Source organism: Hydractinia symbiolongicarpus, chromosome 2 (assembly GCF_029227915.1).
Source record: "Hydractinia symbiolongicarpus strain clone_291-10 chromosome 2, HSymV2.1, whole genome shotgun sequence".
Taxonomy (NCBI): domain Eukaryota; kingdom Metazoa; phylum Cnidaria; class Hydrozoa; order Anthoathecata; family Hydractiniidae; genus Hydractinia; species Hydractinia symbiolongicarpus.
Genome location: NC_079876.1, coordinates 23,389,532 through 23,412,359, shown reverse-complemented (window position 1 = coordinate 23,412,359; position 22,828 = coordinate 23,389,532).

Below are 22,828 nucleotides of genomic sequence, written 5' to 3'. Positions count from 1 at the left end.
AAAAGTTTTAAAAACACATGTTAAAAATTTATTTTTAATTTATAAACTAGCACGAAGCTTTTCGTAACTGAGTTACATTTTCAAGTGATAAAAATATCCTAAGCTAAAAACCTTTATACAAAATATCTACAAAAAAATAATTAATTGATTTAATTAAAATGTTCTACCCAAGGGAATACAAGTAAAAATCATGGACAAGCGAAATAAAAGAAAGAAAATGTGCAAAATCATCATGTGTAAAAATATAATAAAAGAAACGAAAACTAATTAATCTAGAGCTCCAAAGAATCCGCAAAAAGTTCAAAGCTGTAGGTTATCCGGTTCGTTTTATTGAAGCTCAAATAAACGCTTTCAAGCCTAATCTGTCTGACGAAATGATAATCCCAGACTGGTTGTTCAAAGAAGATAAAAAGAACGTTTTTATCCAAATACCATTCTGTCCCAAGAATGAGGCGTCAATTAGAAAAGTTGCCAAAAACATAGAATCGTTTACGAATGGAGAAGTCAGAGTTGTTTACACGTGGAAAACTACTAAAGTCAGGTCTCTTTTCCCATTAAAGGATAAAGTTAACCACCATAGCAAAGTCATTTACAAGGGAGAATGCGCGACGTGTAACACTATCTACATAGGAGAAACAATGAGAAATGCTATTGTGAGATGGAAAGAACATAACTCCAACAGTGAGAAATCCGAACCTTCTAAGCACTTAGTCAGAAATCCCGATCACGCCTTTAATTGGTCCATCTTGTCTAAGGCGCCAAGAGACTAGAAAAAGAAAGATTTTGGAGGCATTTTTCATTTATTCCCATAAGGCCCTCTTGAATGATCAAAAAGAGACCAAATCACTTTTATTATTTAAGAATGGAGTTACATAGCTTTTTATCTACACAATCGCCTATTTTTATTCTCTATTCCCGTGGGCAATTAGTTTTCGTTTCCTTTATTTTATTTTTACACATGGTGATTTTGCCCCTTTACTTCCTTTTGTTTCGCTTGTCCATGATTTTTACTTGTATTCCCTTGCGTAGAACATTTTAATTAAATCAATTAATTATTTTTTTGTAGATATTTTGTATAAAGGTTTTTAGCTTAGGATATTTTTATCACTTAAAAATGTAACTCAGTTACGAAAAGCTTCGTGCTACTTTGTAAATTAAAAATAAAATTTTAACATGTGTTTTTAAAACTTTTCTTATTTATTTGTTGGCTGATTTATCATAATATACATTGAAATATGCTATCTATTATTAAAAAACATAAAACACACTCATGACTTCCATTTTTTGCTTCTCACTTACAGAATTTGTTTATTTGACCCGCGCGTTTGGGGATGCAGATTGAAACCTTAAAACATCGATCGCTATAGAGAAGTATAACATGGGATATATTCTATGAAAGTTCGACTCGTTTTATTTGTTCCTAAGAAAGGGCTTGTTGTAAAGAAGTGTCGTTTAATCGTTTATACCTTTTTTTATCATCTATTTTTGTTAGTGGCGTCGCTTAGCAGCACTTTTTCACCTCTTCCAATGTTTAAATAAAAGTTTTTTTTATCCCGGTACTGCTTGATTCCAATCTGGTTTTTCTGATTTTTTGACTAACAAAGTCAGTAATTCCCTTTTTCAAAGAATTCAGTTTCTTGTTGAAAAAAGTTTTCATACCAACTTGGGACAACTCTTCTTTGTTTTTTTCTTTAATACTTACCTGCACCTTAACATTTACATCCTCAGAGACCTACTGTAGCAAGCTATCGACAAGAAAGACGGTATTTATTACGAAAGTGCCTGTCTAAGCATCTTGTACAAACAATAAACATCAGTCAACAACAAACGTCGCAACAATAAATAGTCTTATCGTCTACTGGTGGCATGGTTCGAGAATGTCGAAAATTTTACTCACGTTTGATTGACATTCTAGTTGGTGTAAAACGTAAACAAAGTCGACACATTTTCGCCACTTGGGTTAAAAAATAACGTGCGAGCAGATTCCTAACAGCGGATCGAAAAGACAGCCTTAACTTAACAGACTTCCATTATCGCATCTTCTTGGTGTTTCAGCATTTATCAAAATCTCTTTAAGCTCGATCGATTTCTATGTCCCTCTGCTAAGGCTCACTACAATCAATTCCCCAGCGCGTATTTCATTCTTTGCAACCGTTTTGAAGTAAACTTTTGCTAATTTCACTTTCTCGCCATTAACAAGTTTATCACTGTTCATTTTGTCTAAACCGCTAACGCTCTTCAACTCTTCATCATTATGATAAAAACCGTCTTCTGAATTCATTGTGTCATTTGTGTAATACCTTTTTTATCTGTACTTTCCATATATAGGCGTGAAAATGGGTCAGATTATTTGCCATTACATTAAAGGGGTTACAAAACGGTTGTTGGTTTTCGACTTTAGTGGTATGCCCAAAAGTCAACCTAATGGCGATGCAAAGGTTTTTGGTCACTGAGGACAAAATCAACAACCTAATTCATTTTAAATATCATATTTGGCATCCAAATATAACTACAAATGACAGAAAAGTTCACTACATATATTGATTTTTCTTAATTTATTCGATACAAGTACTCACCTTGCTTTTAACTCAAGCTTTCTAATAAAATAAACCTTCTGAACTAGCTAGGTAGCTATATTCTTCGAAATTTTGCCTAAAGCCTAAGCAAAAAAAAACGACTATAATATAAATATAGTATAAAATATTAATTACCTTCTTAAAGCTTGTAACATAGCATTCTTTATCAAATAAAGTTCCTCGCGTTGTCTCTTTTCCCTCACCAAGACAAACTTTAGATTTACTGATACCTAATATATTTTACAGACTGTAGCTTATTATAGTGCCAAGTATACTGAATTTTCATTTCTAAAAAAGTAAAAAGAAGAAAGAATCAATTTCATCATAAAAAAATTAATTATTCACAAACAGGTTATCTAAATTTTGCACCTTTTTTGACCTTTTGAGTGTTCCGGCTTATAACACGCTATTTTTTGAAAATTGCAGGGGATTGAGCGGATTGAATCGTTTCGTAGTCCTTTAATATTTCGGTGTTTAATAGTATTCCAATTATTAAAATATTGTTGAATACAAAATTGCGCTTAGAAAATTTTGTGACATTTATTTTTATTGCGACACATTAATAATAAATGTGGCAAAATTTTTCACATTTCCAATGTTACTACATTATTGTAGCTAATATAGGGGTTCATGATGTACACACTTTTCTAATTTTTACGGTCAAACTCTCATAAAAAATATCATACACAATTTTGCTTGTGACGTCACAACTTTTCGTCTTGCTTCATTGCACAAGAATCTATTGATATGCATGAAAAATCCCCATCATGCGGTGCTTAGTCATGCATATCAAGTGTAAGTCTCCAACGCATTAGCAGTCAAGATGTGAATAACTGCGTTAGTTGGGCAGAATGAAATCCTCTGACTTTGTTGATATTGTATATATAAATGAGTTCTTTCAAGACGCAAGACGTGTGCAACAGGGCCATTGAAAGGGAGCCCTGGCTGCTGAGGTATGTACCGGATCGTTTAAAAACGCAGGACATGTGTAATGAGGTTGTTGAAAAGAATTCCCGCATGCTCGAATATATACCGGATCGGTTCAAGACACAGGACATGTGCAATAAAGCTGTTCAAATTGAAAATACTATATAATAAATGTACGTCAACTGTCAGCAATCAAAATTCGATATATTTGAAACTGGAGCATTTATGACCTTTATGGCCGGTATTGGTATCTCCCTCCCGCTCATGGCCCTGTTCCTGGTAAAAAAATCAGAGAGGGAGAAGGAGAATAAACGGAAGATTCAAGGCCTAAATGATCGTCTTGAAGACTATAGAATAAATGGAGCACTGTAAAGACTGCGAAGGGGTACTTGACGAGTACGACAGGTGTACCTGTGGTCGGAGCTTCGTTGAAAATGGTAAATTGTTGTGCTGGTATTACTACCAAAAATAAATCATGTATAATGGGGGTGGCTGCGTATGCACGTAACATGCAATTCTCTAAAGTCGTTTGAAATACAATAAAACAAGCAATCCTAAATTATTCTACCCATTTGCAGCTACTTTTACAGGCATCAATGATATCAATGTGGACTATCTAACAGTCTGAGATCCTATTCCTGGCAATGGAGGTAAAGATAAACGGTACATAGTAGGGTACCATGAACGAGACCTTGTGGTAGCCCTCAGGATAAAAACACCTAAAATCTGGTCCCCACATCGATGAGTCTCGATTTTGAGGAGTACCCTGATTTTGGTTGCAAAGTATCGTCAAATCTGGAGCAAAATCGAAGAGTTGATATCTGAGCAATTGACGACAGAGCCAGTAAAAAAGGACCGTTACGTGAACGCCAAGTTAAATACTACAAGGACGCGATCACGACTAAATTCTACAGTATGCCAGTACTCTACGATGAACCCTGCCAAGCCGGTGCCATCCTAGCTATTTCATCGGTGTATGTGCAAGGTAAAAACTACTACCCTCAGGTACATATCACGGAACGTCGATATAAGAACTTTAAAAAAAAATGGTTGCTGAGTGAGAATTAGAAACCATATATTTTAAAGGCTTTGTATGACCTATAAAATATATAAGATTATATACTCAGGTGGAGACTCTAGGTAGATTGGGGTGTCAAAACTCCAGGTTAACATATCCATCCAAGCTTTCAATTCTTTGGTGGCGAGCAATGCCAGAATTTTTGACTTTTTGCCATCAAGTAGGCAGTCATCTGCATCCAATTGCGGACAAACGAGTCTCAACCTATGGTAAACGTTGGTCCTATAATAGGATCAAGAGCTGTTGCAACGATCTGTTAATAACCACCGTATAGCCATCGCTTACACGGAGCCTGCAGACTCCATTTTTCAGGACAAACAGTTTAATCTTGTCGTCCACCTGGCTGTTGAGAATAGTTGCGATATCCTCTATCCTATATAAACCGTTCATGATCTCGATCCGAGTATTCCTCTGATCAGGACCAACTTTACGGATGGTAAAATCATTGTTATTATACAGGTTCAGTAATGCAGGTCGAATACTGATGGATTTTAAAGCTATCCTACTATCCTGTCCCAGGTAGTCAATTATAGTTGGCTTTTCAATATCAATAATATAGAAATTGCTTCTTCCTTTCTTTTAACAAAGGATGAAAATATACTCATTCAACCCCAAGGCAAAGTAAAAAAGTAACAGAGGAGAATGGGCATTTAGTGTAACCAATTTGAAACATCAGGGCTTGTAGGTGTCCACAGACTCACATATCTCCGTGACATTCCCCGAGTTTACCAAGTATGTCATCTCCATTCCCACCAATTTGTTGAATGACCCTGTTAGGGTGGGTGGGACAGGGCAGGCCTTGGACTACTGGGATATTCAGGTGAATTTTTCCACCCATTGGGCAAGCACTACCTTGGGCATATCTGCCAAGCACATGACGGGTTCCGTACTCCTCGTTAATTCTATTTTCAAATTTCACGTCTATTACCACATGCGTCGTATCCTGGCAAGAATGAAGGTCCCCATGCCTTACAATGATGGGTTTTCTCTGGACAAAAACCCCTACTCAAGCTCCGGATATGCACAGGTATGTAGGGAATACGGTGTAAATCCTAATGCCTTGTACAAATTCAAGGCTGTCATGTCGTTGCTCATCAACGGCAGATGGTGGCCTCAGGTTGATGGTGATTGGGCCAAATTCATTGCCCCTACAAGCCAGGGTCTGTCGTCAGAGGGCCTAACGAAGCTAAGCGAGAGTATCCGGGTTTACGTGGTCTCATAGCTAGGGTCTCAAGCAGCGGCTAAAGCGTCCCTAATCGGATCGGGCGCAGACAACTATAAAGCAAGGCAAATCCTATTGCAAAAGTTTGAGGCCATGGTACAACTCCAAGAAAATGTAGAACATGACATTACGGAATTTCAGAAGGTGTTGCAGTATGCGAGGACGCTGGTAAATTGTGCTGTCATGCCGAGCGTGTACATGCTGCTTTCTGACACGAACCTTTGCATAGGAAAATTGTAGGGTATAAAAACAACATTTTGATCTCACCTACCAATTTAAACGTGGGGGTACAGGTCGATGTGAACAACAAGCCTATCGTCAAGCATACTAAGTCCCCCTGGGCATACCTTACTTCCAAAGCATACTACGCCCCCGTGCCATCCATACGTACTACAAAGCATAGTACACCTCCCGTACCTCCTAAGCATGCTGCACCTCCTATACCTCCAAAGAATACTACACCTCCCATACGTACTCTCGATCATACCATACAGGCTATACCATATACACCCCGAAGCATGCCATACCGCCCACGCCTCCTGGCTATACTACATTGCCTGGACAACTTCAACACAACCAGCATGAGGATGCCAAGACTGTTATGATCATAACGGGGGTAAGGATCATCATTGTGTACATATGGCTTAAATAGGCTTATTTCCTCACCAACAGCACGACAAAGCTGGCTAATGCTGCGATGGCCATGTACAGATGTTTTGCACCATATTTAACGACTGTTTCCGCTACTCTCAAAAAGAAGGAGACAACCGTATCAATAATCCCGGGTAATGCTGGACCTGCTTTGCCTGTCAGGTATTTTAAAAAATTTCCCATATCTTTCCAGCTGCTTCTCTACAAAGCCTTTTCCTGCACCCGCTGCGGGAATTCCTCTTGCAACACCCCCGGCGCTTTCTTCCGTAACGGAGAGTACAATGGTGCTTATCAGTAGACCAATAGCGGAGACGATACTTGCTATAGTTATGTCCTGCTCCTTATACAAAACCCTAAGCTTCTCAAGCAGAGATGTATTATCTTCAGCTATTTACAACAGCTTGTCTTTATTGTGTCTCAGCTAGGGGTATATGTCAGTGGATAGTATACCGTGTGCTTCCCTTATGGGCTTTTTTTATCATTAAAATCTTAAATCTCTTTCTTCACCTTTTCTATTTCCCTTTCAAGATTAGCCATTTGTCCTTCGTTTGCCCCAGCCTTCTGCTTCTCAAGTTCTTTCACCTTGTCCTCTGCCTTGTTAATCTCGCTGTCGCATAGAATTATCTTGTTTTTCAAGCTTTTCAAGTTACCCCTTAATGTTTGAAGTTCGAGGTCAAGTCCCCTTATTTCACACTCGGTGATGCCGCCTTCGTCAGGCCCAGCAAACGAATGTCTTGTATAAGGCTCTCCGTGGCATCTACAAATATGTCGATCTCCTCTAACGATTCCATCTCAATATTTTCAGTGTTTTCAACCTCCTTCTTTATTTTGCTATACTTTTTCAAGAGGTTCTTGGCCCTGAATTTACCACCTCTGTTCGGTGTAACATAGTCGACAAAACCCAGGGCTTGCAGACGATTACTACCTAGCAACGCTTGTATCTGGCCAAAGGTTTTTAAGGTACCATCTTGATTCGTAATTAATATTTCCTTAAAGGTTTTTTTCTCTTTCACTATCTCTTTAACAATAAATTGATTCCCTTTATCCACCCTGAAGGCATCATAATATCTCGCAATAGGTAACCCCAACTTCTCCCCAAGATAATCGTAAAATCCGTCGACTTTTGATTTTAGTATTATCTGCCTCTGCCCCGAAAGCGAGTCCCCCTACTGTTGTTCTGTTGAAAGCCCTAGCGTTCCAGGAAGTTTTGGCGTTCCAGGGAGTCTTGACGTAGTATCATCAGGTTTATCTGGATGGCCCTCATCCTCCTCATCATAAATATCAATATCAGGTACAAACACTGGATTAGTTGGCATCTTTATTTCATATTTCCCTTATAAAATATATATGAGTTTCGAAACAACTCTAAATCCATATGCAGATACGAAGCAGCTTTTCGGTATCAAGAGCAGGAAGCAAAGAGTTTAGATTAGCCACATACCCTCAACCATCAATCAGAATGAGGACTTCTATGTTGATATTCCAATCATGCCCAAGAATGATGTCATTTTTCTGGGTAGTCTCAAGCTCTTAATCAACCTAACACTGACAGCGACCAATACTAAGCATACCATTGCCAGCAACACTGGAAAAAGCCTGGTGAAGAATCTACGCATCAATTTGAGTGGGGAAGAAGTACAGAATATGCATGACTACAACACTGGCTATCCATGTTCGATCGTGATAACAAACTTATCCTAGACGGCATAAACCCCAATGACGGTACCATCAGAGCCTTCCAGGTCAAAGCTAGTGATCATGTAGGTACGGATAAAGGTTATTGCTGCGGCCTATGGCAATACCTTTTGCATACCCCTGGGCAAGATATTCGAATTGACGAGAGATCTCCCCCTTTATCCGGCAGGACTCCATGGCAGCCTGCAGTTTATAATACATTTTGCGACTTATGATGATGTCATCAAAGATGCGGGAACAGCAGCCTCAGGGTCTACAGCAGGCAAGGTAGCGGATGGAGCATATACAATTACCAATATAAAGCTCGAGTTTGACAAGATCACCCATGAAGGCCTGGCAAGTGCCATGATGTCAAGGTACGCAAGATTAGTACTACCCTATGAGAGAATACTGCGTAGCAAGGTAGTCACGATGAAAAAAGCTGACACCTCATATAACCTCCAGCTAAATAACCCAGCTAAGAGTCTCAAAGGTGTCTTGCTATTCATCATAGACCCTGGAAAAGTGAAGCCCTATGCCGGTGTCAATGAAGTCTTCTACAACCCCAAGATTGAGAGGATAAGCGTGACGGTGAAAGGGGAACCTAATGAGCTCTACTCACACGCTATGCTTCCCAAAGACCATCTCGAGCAGATTGTCAACATTTTTGGTGCCCACGATAGCAATGTTACAATTGGTCAGTTTTTCAATGAAAGATATACGTTATTTATCGATTTTCGAGCCTCTCCCGACGATTTGCTGCACGGTAGCGAAAGGCCTCTAAGGGCTCAAGGCTTAGCGATGGTATCACGTTGCACATGACTAAAAAAGCCGACGGAACTGGGGATTTTACGTGCTATATCTACCTACTTCAAGACGCCCAGCTAAACATACTAAATGGTGGGTTTCACGGCGTGGAGTATTGAAAGAAAGAATGGACAGTATCGCTGTGATCGTGGCGGGGGCGACCATAAACGCCCTTGCATTCTCCGGCACAAATTATCTATTTAGCAAGCCATCAAAAAGCTTAATGACGCTCAGGCAGGTTGGATACGGAAAAGGCAAAATAAATTGGATTGGTTCGCTGAACAGCGGGAACTGCAGCACAAGGCCGGCAAAAGCCTTCGTGAACTCGATGACGATATGTATAAATACTTTATTGCCTCAAGCAAGAAGACCCCGCAATGGAAAGATTTTTACGTACCCTCAAAGCAACAACAAGATGGCAAATTGACGTTCGTCCTTGGCTCGTTGTCTTTGCTGGGCTTTGTTGGTTACAAGTATCTATAAGAACGTTTTCTAGCATATAATAAACATGTCAGGAAAATCATCACATATAGGTATAGATGAGGAGGCCAAAAAATTAGGCCAAATTTACTATATGCCAGAACATGTGTGGACCAGGAGGAAAGCCATCAAATTACTCGCGAAGGAGAGCGACCTATTCAGAAAGCTAGTAACTCATTGGCTGAGCAAGCAACTCATGTGGCTACGACACATAAAGGGTTCGAAGCAGATAGACTACCCCTATTTTACCATTACAACACCTAAGAAAATGCATCAATTCGATCTGTTGTACATGCCACATGACAAACTATATGGAAATACATACAAATACATCCTGACAGGCATTGACGTGGCTTCAAGTTACAAGGTAGCTAGACCCCTGCGTGCCAAAAAAGCCAGCGAAGTCGTCGACATGTTGAAGGACATTTATAAAGCGGGACCTTTACACTACCCCAAAACCTTTCAGTGTGATAATGGTTCTGAATTTAAGTCGGATGTAACGTAGTTGCTAGAAGGCAAAGGGATGGAGATTAAACGAGCCACCACAAAATACCACCATACATTCACGGCTTTGTAGAGTCCTACAACAAAGTACTTGCAGAAAGGCTCTTCAAGGCTCAGGATGCGCAGTAGCTAATCTCCGGGGAGCCTAGTACCATTTGGGTCAAGCACCTGTACACTATTGTAAAATATCTCAATAACAATAAAACTTCCATGATTGAGATGAAACTTAACAAGGCGATCAAGCTTGATTATGTTCCGCAAAAAGTCAGCAATATCCCAGAGAGACCCTTACCTGAGGATGGGCTTGTATCTGTTACAACCCGGAGAGGAGCATGGTGACTCGAAAAGACGCGCAACTGACGCCTTTTGGAGCAAACACACTTACAGGTTGGACCGTATTGTAGCAGGTAGTCTAGTGTTTTGTACTACCTAAAAGACGGTCCTGAAAGAAGCTTTGTCTCGGAAGAGTTGATGCTTATTCCGGAGGATGTTCAGGGGCCTTCAGAACATGTGAAGGATTGGTAAAGAGTATCTTCAGGAGTACCTCCAAGGGTTCATCCTCCAACTCTTTACTCGGATCTCTTATATACAGCAAAGGGGGCTCAGTATAGAACGGGTACCCAACAATACCTTTGATGACATCAGGTTCATTTTCCATATCAATATCAACCATCCGGTGTGGGAAAATTAAGGATATTGCTTATTGTTTCTATGTTGGCCAAATCCGATAGCTTCAACGCCTTATCCTTGATAACCTCGTAGCAAAGTGCCCCGGAATTATTCTCTTTAACCAAAACAATAGAGAGCCCCAGACGTTCAATATCATCCTCGAGATCCTCATCGATCTCACTTCTTGCAAACTTAACCCACTCTTTCCTGCCAGACCATACCCTGTTTAAAAGGTCTAGGTCGCTAGGGTATTCAAACCCTTCATAATATTTCCCATTTCGATATCTAAAATTTTTCAGGCAGTTAAGGCAATAACCAGTCACTGATCCTACCTTTATACAACATCGCAGTACAGGTACGCAATCCTTGTAAATTGCTGTTTTTTACATAGGCTTACATCTTTTTTATATTTCAATACATACAACCCAACTGGTCAATAGAGGAGGGGTTGGGAACCTACCCCTAAATGAGGCTTTTTCTCCTTACCGAGGGGGCTCATGGGAGATGCCTCACTTTTACCTATAATTTTTACTAATTAGAAGAGTAGTAAAAAATAGCATCTGCCTAATCCTTTAGTGCCGGAACACCCAAATCGTACAGGCCATCCTGAGTAAGATCGATAAGCCTGATATGGATTTTATAACGCTCCACATGCTCCTCCTCCTCAAACCGATTAAAGGCTTGTATACCGTTGGGGTTGTCGATGACAATAATCTCCTCCGTGCCTGGGTAGTTGTCTTTGAACCACAATCTCTTCTTGCTAACATTGCGCCTCTGAACACGCGTGCAGTAATAGGGAAGATAATAGTATACGTCGTCATCCTGTGCGCTGTGCTTACGGTGGATGATGATGACGTTGTCTTTTCCAGATCCTGAGCATTGGGTACATGTCTTTCTCTAAGCCTTGCATTTTACCTGCCTGTGCCTCCAGCTCATTCCCCAGTACCATGAGTTGGTTGATCATCTTCGAGTATAGCGACGGCACTATCTCTGTTCTCGATTGCTGCAGCAAACTTTTGCATTTTCTTGGGTAGCACTTCTTTTACAACCCGCTCCAAAAAGGGTTCTGCGTCAGGTTGACCACATCTCAAGAGGAAGGTATATAGGCCGGCGTCAGTCAGCATAACTGTGTTTGGTTGGGTGTACTCAGATCTGAGTACACCCACAGGCCCGGTTATAACGTCACCTAATCGCATTTTATACAAACACGCGTTTTACCGGACACTTATTTAGGCTTCGGCACGATGCTTATCGGCAACCACCCCTTCTTGACGGCCATTTCACGACTTTTTCTCCCTGCTGCGAAGTGCGCAACCATTTTGAGAACGTTTTTAGTGTCCATTTTTGTAGATGGCCTTGTTATTCCCAAAAACTTTTTACCTGCCATGGCATAAGCAAAGGTGAAACCAAGGTCCACCAATGTCTCATAGCGCATATCTAAAATCTCCTTTTCTTTCGATGTTACGTTGCTTGTGGTCATTTATTAAGTGTCATTTTTTGAAAAATTCAATGCATCTTGAAAATATCGATATTTGGTGAGTTTTGCCCTGTCCAAATCTATACCAAACGCCAAACCTTATGTCAAGCACTGCAAAACTCCCGACCCCATAGATGTATACATTGCCCATCGACTGCACGGTACCGGTCCCAGAAGAGGCCTTGACTGCAGGCTCTACAGTAGCCTCCTGTTTCTTCATTTCTTCCTTCCTTTTCTTTATCAGTGCCGCCAACTTGTGTCCCTGCACAACCCTTCTCGGATGCTTTGGTGGTCTTATAATAACTCTCTCTTCTTGTTTCTGATTTTTCTCACTCATTTTATTATAGCACAGTCTCTTCCTCCTCTGCCTCTTTCTTTTTATTACCCATGTGCCGGGCTGTGTGGCCCACTACCAGGATGGGTGCAAGACATCTACCGATGGTGCAGTATACAAGGAAACCGAGATCTGTCATGGCGTAATTCGTCAACACTGTCCATATCTACAGTATTCCCAATCAAATTTGCATACAGGCTAATCACGTGAAGGGTCAACGCTTTTGCCGTCTTTTCTCCCTTTTCCTGGAGCTCACGTTGTACATACTCGGTATAGACTTTGTCGATGGCCTCGTGTGGAGGATTGTCAACATACCCATCTGTACACTTCTTCGGTAAAAGGGGCCCCTTGCCTTTGCGTAGGGCCTCCTTCAGGATCCGACGCTTATCGATAGGCTTTTCAATATTTTCATATTCTGCAGAGGCATTGTCGAACACTCGTGCAATATCTGACTCCTGAGTGTACACCACATGGTTCTTATTTTGAATCAGCGCTTGGTTTCTGTATACGTCAATGCCCTCTTCCAGACATCACTGATAGTTGTCGAAGGTGATGCCCTATTCACGCCCTTGGCTTTGCGATCACCGCCTTCTTTGGTAAATCTCTTGTAGGCATATAGCTTGGTCCTCAGGGTGATGAATTCAGTCATAATTTCCCCCGTTAATTTATCCTTCATAAGGCCTACCACCTTCTTGTTTTTCCCTACAGGAGGAGGCCGATTGTCATCGGGATTATAGGCACTCCTATCGAAGCGTGTTTCAACGTCCTGTGCGATATCCCTGTTAAAATCCTCTGTTTGTATGTGATATACAAAGCTGTCCATATCCATGCAGAGCTGTATTTTAGAACCATATTTGGGCTGCATGAAATCGTAGTGAAACTTGTAGATCACTAGCTTTGACATGTCTAGGATGGCCTGACCAATGTATACGGGATTGTTCATTTTAACCTGTTTTACCCATCTCTACACCTACTAGGTGCTTGCTAAACTTGCTTCCACCCTTGAAATTTGGTTTCATGACGAGGTTCGGATACTTGTCCTCGTTAGTAACCAGTTGAATGTTGCGGTGATTTCTAATATTCTCCATCGTCTTGCCAAATACAGTTAAATTCATAAGCTTATAGAAGTCCTTCTCGACTCGTTTTCGGACTCCGTTCTCAGGCGTGTGTTGTGATCTACCCCTTCAACCATACCGTCTGGTTGAACTGAATAACCCTGCGTACTTTCTTCAATTCAAGCCCATGTTTTAAGGCCTTATTTAATGCTCTTATATGGACCAAATATCTACGCTTGTCCTCCAAGTTCGGCACAAATTTCTCGACCTTATGGACTATCGTGCGTTCCGCTAGGAACAACAGCTCGTTATGCCTGACATGTAGTCCCTCCGGGTAATCGATATCAACCTCTAAGATGTACTCATGCTTATTTTCCCCAACAAGCCTTTTGATCCGCTTTCCGGTAAAGGCCTCTACATTCGATACCCATTTGAATCTGTCCGTTGGCATCGGCTATCCGTACAGGTTGTTCGCATCCAAATACTGCCAGTAGGATAATTCAACTTCTGGATCGTACTGGTCTCCCATGTACTTGTTGTTTGCTCTCGCATACCTGTGTACAGCCTGGGTTATACCTCCACGCATACCCTTCTCAAACATCAGGAGTATGTCTGGGTCTGTGAGAATCTCTAACCTTATCCCGCCTTCCAGGCAGCACTCAAGTATACTGGGTGTCATACTTCTCAGCTAATTCTCGTATGAAGAGATGGGCATCATACCACGACAAGTTGTGGAATATCACAGGTATATGGCTAGGTATCTTATACTTCAAATCATTCTCGACCCCAGAGCTCTTGAGTTTTTAATCTCAAAGAGCTCTGGGGATGAGAATGTCTTCAAATTACAGTTGTTAAGGGCCGCACCTTTATACAGCCCGTATAATGGCAATGATATCGAACCCTGCGGTTATTCTCGCAATCATCGAAGGGCTTTAGGCAGATATGGCATTCCGTAGCCTCGTTGTACTCCCTTTCCAGGACCTCTGTTAGAGGTAGCATGTCCTGCTTCGGGTAGGTATAGTATAGTCTTTTCACCTCGTCCTCAAGGTGTTCTACAAATCGCTTGACGCAGTCCTCGCCCCTGTATACTGTTAGGGGTCTGGTACATCGCCATAGGCAAAGGTACTATACGTGCACCAGCCAGATGGTACATGCTTGTTTAGGCTTTTTGTCTTGGTATCCCTAGCATCTTCCACCGGTATCAATAGACTCTCGAAGTCTTCATAGATGACTAAAGGTACCTTGAATTGTTGTAGGCCATCCCTATAGTATAGCCATTTTTCAGCCTTGCTTAGCATTGTAATTTTAATGGCCTTGTGGTCCTTGCAATACCTATAATGCCTATCCCTCGATTCAACTGTAGGAAAGCACTGTACGTAGTTCAAGCAGGAGTGCATTGCATTCCTATTCTTCGAGGTCTCCTTGCCTAGGAGCCTCGATAGACTTTTGACGGCTGTATAGTGGGTCTTTTTATCATCGGTGATAAGCAGCAGCGTCACCACCCTGGTACACCCGTTGTGCACCGATCAAGCAGGATGTAGATCCTCCTCCCTGTCACATACAAGACGTTCACCGCAATGTCAGGGTTATTCGCCTAAAATTTGTATATGCTCTTGATACTTGTTGGGAACTCTATACCCTCCCAATTGTAGAGGTCTACGTAGGGTTTTATCTGAGATATTCGATTCGGGTTCCTCCCATCTCCTCATGATGTAAGGATGCTATTATACTCCAATTGAAGCACTCCTCGTCTTCCATCACCGGGTTAATGACGGTCTTCTTTGATTTTATCCATTTGGGTAGTTCGATATACGATGAGCCTCTTGTTAGCCTCAATGTGTGAAAGTCTACGTCGAAGTATAGTATTTGACTAATTGTAAAGCCACTTTCGGGTAATGCTGGATATTCCACATGTGTTTTAACCTGAGCAAACATCGTATCTAGTACATCATCTACTTTGCTACCCTGGAAGACTGACGTCATGTTGTCAGTGAAGCCCTTATTCACCTCGATATACTCATCGTTGGCCCCTCCGAGTTCGTCTTCTTCTTCCACATGATCCATAGGAATAGCCGTACCTTCGCTGAGCCCATATCTTCTACCTGCCCTTCAACCAAGGTTTTCACGTTGGGCCACACCATCCCTATATACCCGTCGACGTCTGCTCCTCCTATTCCGTGAATTCGGAAAATTCGCTACGTCCTATTATGGGCATGCTTATGTTCTTGAAGTGTATAGTCTTGCCCCGCTTGTTCATATAGACTTTGGCTGTCTTCCAAATATTCTTCGTCGGCCTCTTTTTCTACCTCGTCATGAAACGTAGGCCCTGTGTTGGCCGTCCTATTATAGAGCCCCATCACATTACGCTTGAAGGCTGCATAGGTTCTCTTGACCCCTCTTTTATAGGCTTTGGAACAGCGTCCACAAGCCAATTATACCACCCTTTCATCTTATCCCCTACAACAGAACGATTTTTCGACAGTTCCTGTTCCTCGAATAGGTCCATCTCGTATGGGGGTAATACCCAGTTATGCCATTTCCTGATTTTACCCCCCCCCCCCCCCCCCATAGTTGGACGGGCCATCGCCATCTCCTGTCTCTCGAAGACGTCCATATCCTCAGGCGTTATAGGTTTAGCTGGTTGTTTAGGCGGCCTCCATTTGTATACTTCCGTGGTACTTCATCCAATAAAGAAATCAATTCAGCCTTGCGTAGCCTATAATACCCGGTTAAGCCACGGGTTTTCGCAATATGGCGTAATCGTTTCACGGTGTATGTATTCATTTCTTTATTGTATAGAGTTTCTTGTTTCTCGGAAGATTTCATTCTGCTCAACTAAAACAGTTATTCACATCTTGACTGCACATGCGTTGATTGATAGGGAATTCCCCCTGTGCTAGAATTTTGACTCATTTGCAGCATTGATGACGTCATCACTCACTAGGAGTACTTAGCGCCGTATGATAGGGACTTTACATGGCTAAGCACTGTATGGTTCTGGATAACCAGGGACTTGCTGTAACGTCTGCGCGTGTGCATGCGCGACTGTGCTGAAAGGAACATTTTACTATATCTATTGTTGACTATGCGACATTCACTACCCCTCTATTCCCTGCCCCTATTAGAGCAGGGAGTATAGTGGGGCGAATTTAAAGACAAATTTTATGACGATAAGTTAATGTCTTAAATTTATTTATTTAAAAAGGCTAACGCTTAACAATTTGCATTATCTTTCTTTATTTGTAAAAAATAAAATTCGAAATATCCACGCTTTTTTCACTTGTTCTGTAGCTTTATCAATTATTCTAGATACAGTATGCAAAATTGATTTATTACGTGTTTGTATCACAAATGGTGTTAGTAACTGAAACCATCACTCACATCTTTAATCGTCTATTGCTACACAAATCTTTGCCACTTCACGCTTTATAATATCCCTTAATAAACACATTATGTGATTGAAACTAAAAAGATTCCATATATTTACAAGTGAAATAAATCACTAATATAAGTTATAATTAATTAAATTTATTTCCAACACTCTTTTTCAACACTTCACGCTATTTTTATTGTGCTTTATCGGCTTCAGTAGCCGATATTTTTAATTCAACATAAAATATAAGACAGAAAAAGTATTTATTAGTAACGTTTCAGAGTAGGAAGAGTGTCGGTGAGACAAGATGATCAGACAAGTTGTTTCGAATAAGAAAAGGTATTTTTTGTGTGTGAAAGGACGTAATAGGAATACCTGAAACCTCCTTTCATTATCTACCCTCTTTCTTTCTGGGAAGATGCATTTTATAGAGGTATAAATTAAGAGGTATAATCATGAAGAAATTATAGAAAGGTTTGTTTCTGTTACTAAAACTAAAACTTGTTAACTTCGTAGAATTAAGTTAACAAAAAAATATAACATTTCTTGACGTGGCTGTTAATAAATAAGAAAAAAAAAATCTGCATAATGTACGTTGTCAGTAGGGATTTCCAAAGTTTTAAAAAAAAGATAACATTTTGCCTCTTTGATAAATTTGACGCTCCATAATAACGGCTCAGGGGTCAAAAGACACTGGGATACTTATTCGGAAAAACATACAGGATGATGATAATATATTTTCATTAACCCTAATTGGTCCTTTCTTCCCTACGGTTGTTTTTATAATAACTCTTTGTTTCTCGGCTGCATTGTTATGATACTTCCTGAGTTTTAACATTTATCTAGAAGACACCTGCGTGCCAATTAGTTAAGTCCCATACCTCTCCGCAGCCATGGATATTGGCTATTACTCGAAATTACCCCTAGAAATCCTTTTAATCGCGAAACTATAGTAACCTTCGTTAAGATTATACTTGGATGTTGAAATTTACAATAGAACTTTATTTCATTAAGGGGATTGTTCTGTATAATTTGGCCACGTGATTAACCCGATTTTCAATTTTTTTCGGGTTTTACTCGAAAATAGGGGAAAATTGGATTAATATGTTTTTTAATATCTTTTATTTAACTATCAAAAACTTCAAGCATAATGTATAAATTCGCTGTAACAAAGGGTTATTGATAAAGGGGGGAAGAGGCGATCCCTCATTCGTGTGCATAAATTTTAGGATAAATATAATATTTCCTAATTTTTAAATACGGATGGTAAAATTAGCCCTACTTCCCCCTGAAAAGAGACCCAAAATACCAAATACCGGCTAACTGATATACATTTTTTATTATTAGCTGAAAGAGTCACAATCAACACTTTACATTATAACGTGTTTTTTGTAAACTAAGTTATTTATTGTTCAACCTGAATCTATATTGAACAGTGGTGGAATCATGTTAGAAGCATTATTAAAAAATGTGGTAAAGTTGCTAGGTAGTCAGGTTTGTTTAAATTTGTAGTTACATTTTTCTCAACAGATCCAAGTTTATAGTACATAACTAGCCGTATATTTAAGTATAAGGAATGTATAAGGAAACAAAGTGGTTAGCAAATTTCACAGTTGGCCCTCACAAGTAATTATATAGGCCTTTTCTTTTGCTAGGTTCACGCAAGTTAAACTTGTGAACGTCCCAATGTTTACATCAAACTTACTAACTAAGTAACTTAAGATTCACTTTGAACATCGAAGAGAAATGTAAATAGTTCAAATTGTACAAACAAGTATCCTATATAGTTAATTATGTTTTCGAACTGCGAAATTTGTCACCTTTTCCGCTGCCCAATGGAGGTTTTTTTTACAAGTTGATCTACTTGCTTCTTACTTAAAATCTCTGTAATAATACGAAGACTGTGCGTGTCTGTAACAGGCAAAATGGATAATATTTCTACAATTTTCTCTAAAAGCGTTTGTAACTAGCCATAGTTACCACTAATGCGCCCTAAATTGCTAATAACGATTTAAAAAATACGAATTTAAAACGGGATCGAAATTTAAAATGGAAAATGGTGGCTGTTTCATGTAACTGCAGAACGGAACCGAATAGAGACTTGTGCATAAGCTTATTACCCAGGGGAAAAATTATAAATAAGAAGCCCTGCGGCTTGAAGATTTCCGTCATTAGCCTGAAAGATTCTGAAATTTGAAGTATAGACTTTGAAAACGGAGAACAATGGGGTAAACAAATCATAAGTATTCTAATTCTCAATTATTATTGTCACTAACCTAAAATACAACGTAATGAATAAAAAATAAGAAATAATTTTTTTACATATATATAGTATATATGCTAAAAACTTTAACTGGATATTTTTATAACTGATCAGAAAAATTCTTAAAATTCTAGGATACAGATTGTTATGTATGAAGTTGACGATTCGAATATAATAACTTCGGAACAAGTTCAATTTCAATGAATGATTACTTAATAATCCTTTAAAATTAACTCTCGTTAAAGATTTTTCAAAAATGCTGATGGTGCAGGGTTTGATAACAGTTGATCTGAAAAAAAAGTACATTAAAAAGTAAGAAACAAGAATGCAATTTTACCATAAACTGAATTAGTACCAGGTTGTGTAATTATTGTCTCCTCTTTGATTTGAAGTGAGAATTTATTAAAAAGATAAAAATCAATGCCGTGTGACGCACAAGGTATATTATATAAATATATGTATATAAATTTAGTCAAGCTGGCGATACATGATTTTCAAACCTGTGGACAATACAGGATTTATTTTGTCGAAATCGATTTATTGAATTGAACAAATTTGATTGTTTATTATCCTTTTTTAATTTTGAGGAAAGTTATTGGTCATTGTTTTGTTTGACAAATTCAAGAACATGTCTAACTTTTCGAATTAAATTCAACAAGTTGATACAAAAAAAGGGTAAACACACAATTAATAAAATAAATTGATGGTCTTTTCATGAGATTTTTAAAAACAAGTCTTAGAAAAATATATTGTGATACTTTAGGTAAGGTCAAGAAAGTTTTTCAAGCAAATTAGGGTCCATTTTTTTCAACAAAATATCTGGCTATTACGCACTCAAAGAGATCTGATAATTGGCCAGTAGCAGAATGGTTAGCCGATGCAGAATAATTATATATAGGGTGCAGTATATTAGCCGCTGATACAGCAAATTATACGGTATAAATTTTTTGACTTAAATTTCCATACATTTCTTCGTTATCGATCTCCCATAGCCATTTATATTTACATAGATCCACAAAAAGTTGTACTTCAATTAAAACCAAAAATAGGAACAAAAAATGCTTGTGCTAAGAAGATAGTGTTAATGTAGCAGTATGTCATTATTTAACAAGACACTATTCTGATTTCAAGAACAAACATGAAAAGTGAAGAACACAAAGAAGCCTGTAACAACAATTATACTGTGGGTAGCGTATAGTTATACCGCAACGGCTAACTAACGAAATGCAATTCCTTGTAACATACAATGCGAACGACAGTTGGAAGAAGGCGTTTTGGGCATCTTTTGCGTTATGCGAGTTTTCAGCCAATACTTGAATTTTTTCAAAACGCCATACTCGCCCTAACTTTTTACTGCATATGCGGTTTATCAGCACCCTTGTTGAAAAAATTAAAGGCTTTTAAAGGTAATTAAAGAACCATTTTGTGTAGCTAGCTAGGTGGCTAGCTTGATATATTAGGTAGTAAAAGTAATTTTAGAAGAATTAAAAAATAGTATTTAGCTCCCTAGCTACATCAGTAAAGCTACTGCAACAAGCCAGATCAGGAAATCAAGACCAACGAAATGTAAGCAGTTTAAGTCATGGCCGTATATACACGAATTGTTCTGTTCTTAATTGACTTTTTTTTACCGCAGTCAAATCTTTAGAGATAATTGACATCATAATGTACCTTAACATCAGATAACAACCTTAACATGTAACATCCTTCTTTACGAGAAGGCAAGTAGTGACGTGTACAGCATTAATAAAAAGTTCAAAAAATGTATCAACGGCACCAAAAAACTTCCCAGTTAAAAATTTCGATGCATTCATAAATTGCGGCCTTTGGATCAACGCCAGGAACTGTCATAAATTTAATTTCATAATAAGACAAAAGTAATCCTTCTACTTACTTACCGTTAACAGGTTTAGCAACAACGTGGTTCAGACAAAAACAAATCTATTCTTGAAGAAAAATTCACGTGACTGCAGCGACATTTAAGCACATTAAACGAGGCAAACAAAGCTTCATATTACAAAGGGTAATATTAGCATAACAAAAGAATCTCGATTAATATTTTATATCGCATTTAAATATTTAGAGACAACAACGACACCGATACAAAAAAAGATTTGCTCGATGGCTGTTTTTTTTGTCTTAGTGGTACCAAACACAAGGTTGTGTTATATCAGGGCTAGGTTGGAAGATCGAGCAGAAGTCCCCCGCGAAGTAGAGGGTGGAAAAAAATTTTCTGCTATACACAACACAAACACTATGTACCCGCGGTCCACTAAATGTGCGCCTCTTCGGCGGGGCGCAATAAATCTACTATAAAAATGTTCCGTATTTTATAAACGTTTTGTTACGATTTTATTTGATCATGTGGTAGAATAAAATGATTTCATTAGTTTAGATTTTCACTGCATGCTAAAATAAATTGACCGTGACGAGTGTCTTGTTATAAATTATTGTGCAGATAAAGTCACAGGCAATTAACGTTGTTATTATTATTGTCGATTTCAAAAGTTTTAATTCATTGTTCGTACTTTTTTATTGAAATGGACAACAAATCACTTTGTAATATATAACATAAATAACTTTTAAATGTTTATGAGTAGATACCTCCAGGGCTTTTCGTTTAAAACGTTTTTCAGCCTTCTTAAATTCCTAACAAAAATTATTTGTGATAGGCATAATAAATTTTAAAAATATAATTAGTAGATTTTTCTTAAATAACTAGTCTATATAATAATACATCAGTTCCGTGTGTCTGTAACAGGCAAAGTGAATGTGTTGTTGTTTTCTAAAGAAACAGCCGCGGTAACATGTCACTTTTGCTGAACTTTTATTTTTATTCTGTCTTTTGTGTGGTTTTTCAATTTGTAAACTTTACACAAAAGTCACAGGTAATTATTTTTTTTATTCTCTTAATCACGTGTCTATTGTCTACTGTTGTATAAAAACGAAATGAATAATGAATTTTATGGTTAATTTCAATTTCAAATGAAGGTAGTTACTGCAGTTGTTAAAAATTGGAAGGTATATAACCACCAGACTTTTTGGAGTAATCATACTATTTTTTAACGTAAGAAATTGAATTATGAACAAAATTTAGTTTTAGTCTTATTACACCTACCTAACTATACATGTTAGAAACATGTGCATTCTCTAATTTAAATTACGTGAGAAACTCGTGTGCCAAAAAATCGATTTAAATAACATCTTATATAAAATCATCTACTGCTAGTTCTAATGTTTTTCGTACTTAAATACAGCTAGTACTACTGTGCTCAGTAACGGAATTCGTCATTTTCATTCCAAATTTTTGCATATATTATGATGCATAAATAAATTATCTGCCACTATGTAATGCTGCCAGCCTAATGTTAAAGACGAGGTTATAGGGTTAAGTGATTAGAAAATATTTTTAAGAAAACAATTCATATTGTTTCTGTACATTTATGTTCTAAACGAAGCTAACTATGCTTTTCCTTAATTTTTCACTGCCGCTACACAAATTCTTTATTGAGAAAAATGTAAAAGATAAAATGTGCAATTCTCGTTTCCTAGGTTTATTTTTAAGTGATACGATGATAAGAATCAAAACGCAAAATGTTACCGACTGTCTTTAAGAAAATCGCAATTCCACCAGCCGTCGTCTTTGCTAGTTTTTTCTTTAAGAACACGAGATTATAAAATATTTCATTTGTCTTCATCAACATTTACATCTGATCGATGTTAGTCAGAAAGTATCTT